This window comes from Rutidosis leptorrhynchoides, chromosome 8 (assembly GCF_046630445.1).
Source record: "Rutidosis leptorrhynchoides isolate AG116_Rl617_1_P2 chromosome 8, CSIRO_AGI_Rlap_v1, whole genome shotgun sequence".
NCBI lineage: Eukaryota > Viridiplantae > Streptophyta > Magnoliopsida > Asterales > Asteraceae > Rutidosis > Rutidosis leptorrhynchoides.
Window position 1 is genome coordinate 235,278,326 of NC_092340.1, and position 4,136 is coordinate 235,282,461.

Below are 4,136 nucleotides of genomic sequence, written 5' to 3' on the forward strand. Positions count from 1 at the left end.
AGTTCATTGTTAATATATTTAATGATATTTTTACTGATCATAATATCATGTTAACTATATATATATATATATATCTTCATATATATGACATCATATAGTTTTTACAAGTTTTAACGTTCGTGAATCACCGGTCAACTTGGGTGGTCAATTGTCTATATGAAACCTATTTCAGTTAATCAAGTCTTAACAAGTTTGATTGCTTAACATGTTAGAAACACTTAATCATGTAAATATCAATTTCATTTAATACATATAAACATGGAAAAGTTCGGGTTACTACAGTACCTACCCGTTAAATGAATTTCGTCCTGAAATTTTAAGCAGTTGGTGGTGTTGTATCTTCTGGAAATAAGTGCGGGTATTTATTCTTCATCTGATCTTCTAGTTCCCAGGTGAACTCGGGTCCTCTACGAGCATTCCATCGAACCTTAACAATTGGTATCTTGTTTTGCTTAAGTCTTTTAACCTCACGATCCATTATTTCGACGGGTTCTTTGATGAATTGAAGTTTTTCATTGATTTGGATTTCGTCTAACGGAATAGTGAGATCTTCTTTAGAAAAACATTTCTTCAAATTTGAGACATGGAAAGTGTTATGTACAGCCGCGAGTTGTTGAGGTAACTCAAGTCGGTAAGCTACTGGTCCGACACGATCAATAATCTTGAATGGTCCAATATACCTTGAATTTAATTTTCCTCATTTACCAAATCGAACAACGCCTTTCCAAGGTGCAACTTTAAGCATGACCATCTCTCCAATTTCAAATTCTATATCTTTTCTTTTAATGTCAGCGTAGCTCTTTTGTCAACTTTGGGCGGTTTTCAACCGTTGTTGAATTTGGATAATCTTCTCGGTAGTTTCTTGTATTATCTCCGGACCCGTAATCTATCTATCCCCCACTTCACTCCAACAAATTGGAGACCTGCACTTTCTACCATAAAGTGCTTCAAACGGCGCCATGTCAATGCTTGAATGGTAGCTGTTGTTGTAGGAAAATTCGGCTAACGGAAGGTGTCTATCCCAACTGTTTCCGAAATCAATAACACATGCTCGTAGCATGTCTTCAAGCATTTGTATCGTCCTTTTGCTCTGCCCATCAGTTTGTGGATGATAGGCAGTACTCATGTCTAGACGAGTTCCTAATGCTTACTGTAATGTCTGCCAAAATCTTGAAATAAATCTGACATCCCTATCAGAGATAATAGAGATTGGTATTCCATGTCTGGAGGCGATTTCCTTCAAATACAGTCGTGCTAACTTCTCCATCTTGTCATCTTCTCTTATTGGCAGGAAGTGTGCTGATTTGGTGAGACGATCAACTATTACCCAAATAGTATCAAAACCACTTACAGTCCTTGGCAATTTAGTGATGAAATCCATGGTAATGTTTTCCTATTTCTATTTCGGGATTTCGGGTTGTTGATATTTAGCAACATCGGCTTTCATACTCGGCCACCAAAAATGTTTCTTAAGATCCTTGTACATCTTTCCCGTTCCAGGATGTATTGAGTATCTGGTTTATGAGCTTCTCTAAGTACCAGTTCTCTCATATCTCCAAATTTTGGTACCTAAATTCTTTCAGCCCTATACCGGGTTCCGTCTTCCCGAATATTAAGATGCTTCTCTGATCCTTTGGGTATTTCATCCCTTAAGTTTCCCTTTTTTAAAACTCCTTTTTGCGCCTCCTTTATTTGAGTAGTAAGGTTAGTGTGAATCATTATATTCATAGCTTTTACTCGAATAGGCTCTCTATCCTTTCTGCTCAAGGCGTCGGCTACCACATTTGCCTTCCCCGGGTGGTAACGAATCTCAAAGTTGTAATCATTCAACAATTCAATCCATCTGCGCTGCCTCATGTTCAGTTGTTTCTGATTAAATATGTGTTGAAGACTTTTGTGGTCGGTATATATAATACTTTTGACCCCATATAAGTAGTGCCTGCAAGTCTTTAATGCAAAAACAACCGCGCCTAATTCCAAATCATGCGTCGTATAATTCTGCTCGTGAATCTTCAATTGTCTAGACGCATAAGCAATTACTTTCGTTCGTTGCATTAATACACAACCGAGACCTTTCTTTGAGGCGTCACAATATATCACAAAATCATCATTCCCTTCAGGTAATGACAATATAGGTGCCGTAGTTAACTTTTTCTTCAACAATTGAAACGCTTTTTCTTGTTCATCCTTCCATTCAAATTTCTTCCCTTTATGCGTTAATGCAGTCAAGGGTTTTGCTATTTTGGAAAAATCTTGTATGAACCTTCTGTAGTAACCAGCTAGCCCTAAAAATTGGCGTATGTGTTTTGGGGTTTTCGGGGTTTTCCACTTTTCAACGGTTTTAATCTTTGCTGGATCCACCTGAATACCTTCTTTATTCACTATATGACCGAGGAATTGAACTTCTTCTAACCAAAATGCACACTTTGAAAACTTAGCGTACAGTTTTTCTTTTCTTAGCAACTCTAGCACTTTTCTCAAATGTTCTTCGTGCTCTTGATCATTCTTTGAGTAAATAAGTATGTCATCGATGAAGACAATGACAAACTTGTCAAGATATGGCCCACACACTCGGTTCATGAGGTACATGAACACAGCTGGTGCGTTAGTCAATCCAAACGGCATAACCATAAACTCGTAATGACCGTAACGCATCCTAAAAGCAGTCTTCAGAATGTCATCCTCCTTCACCCGCATTTGGTGATACCCAGAACGTAAATCAATCTTCGAATAAACCGAAAAGCCTTGTAGTTGATCAAATAAATCGTCGATTCTCGGTAATAGGTAACGGTTCTTGATGGTAAGTTTGTTCAACTCTTGGTAGTCGATACACAACCTGAATTTACCATCTTTCTTCTTGACAAACAGAACAGGAGCTCCCCATGGTGATGTACTTGGTCGAATGAAACCACGCTCTAACAGTTCCTGTAATTGACTTTGTAATTCTTTCATTTCACTGGGTGCGAGTCTGTATGGAGCACGAGCTATTGGTGCAGCTCCTGGTACAAGGTCTATTTGAAATTCAACAGATCGATGTGGGGGTAATCCCGGTAATTCTTTCGGAAATACATTGGGAAATTCTTTTACGACGGGAACATCACTGATGTTCTTTTCTTCAGGTTTAACTTCCTTGATATGTGCTAGAATTACATAACAACCTTTTCTTATTAGTTTCTGTTCCTTCAAACTACTAATAAGATTTAATTTTGCGTTGTTCTTTTCTCCGTACACCATTAAAGGTTTTCCTTTTTCACGCATAATGCGAATCGCATTTTTGTAACAAACGACCTCTGCTCTCACCTTTTTCAACCAGTCCATGCCAATTATTACATCAAAACTCCCTAACTCGACTGGTATTAAATCAAATTTAAACGTTTCATCCCCCAGTTTAATTTCTCTATCCCGACATATATTATCTGCTGAAATTAATTTACCGTTTGCTAATTCGAGTAAAAGTTTACTATCCAAAGGCGTCAATGGGCAACTTAACTTAGCACAAAAATCTCTACTCATATAGGTTCTATTCGCACCCGAGTCAAATAAAATATAAGCAGATTTATTATCAATAAGAAACGTACCCGTAACAAGCTCTGGATCTTCCTGCGCTTCTTCCGTATTAATATTGAAAACTCTTTCGCGGCCCTGCCCATTAGTATTCCCCTGATTCGGGCAATTACTTCTAATGTGGCCCGGTTTTCCACCTCCATAACAAACAAAGGCGGCATTGTAGTGACCCGTCCTAATCTACCTGGACGAAGTCATCAACATTTGGTCCCATTGCGATGATCGACTCCAAGTAATGTCCTTAAAATGAGCAAATGCACAACGGAAGACTTAATTCGTACCTGAGAATAAACATGCTTAAAAGTGTCAACCAAAGGGTTGGTGAGTTCATAGGTTTATCATAACAATCATTTCAATATCTTAATAGACCACAAGATTTCATATCATAAACATAATACACTCTCAAGTGTATGTAAAGCATTCTAAGTGGTTGAGCACTTGGTAACCATACTTAACATTTAATCAACGTCGCATATTCCCTTTATTATGAAATCTCCCTACACCGTACCAAGTGTAGTAACGAAAAAAAGTACTGTGCAACCGTTGAATACTGGTCATCCAGTCCGGTTGGG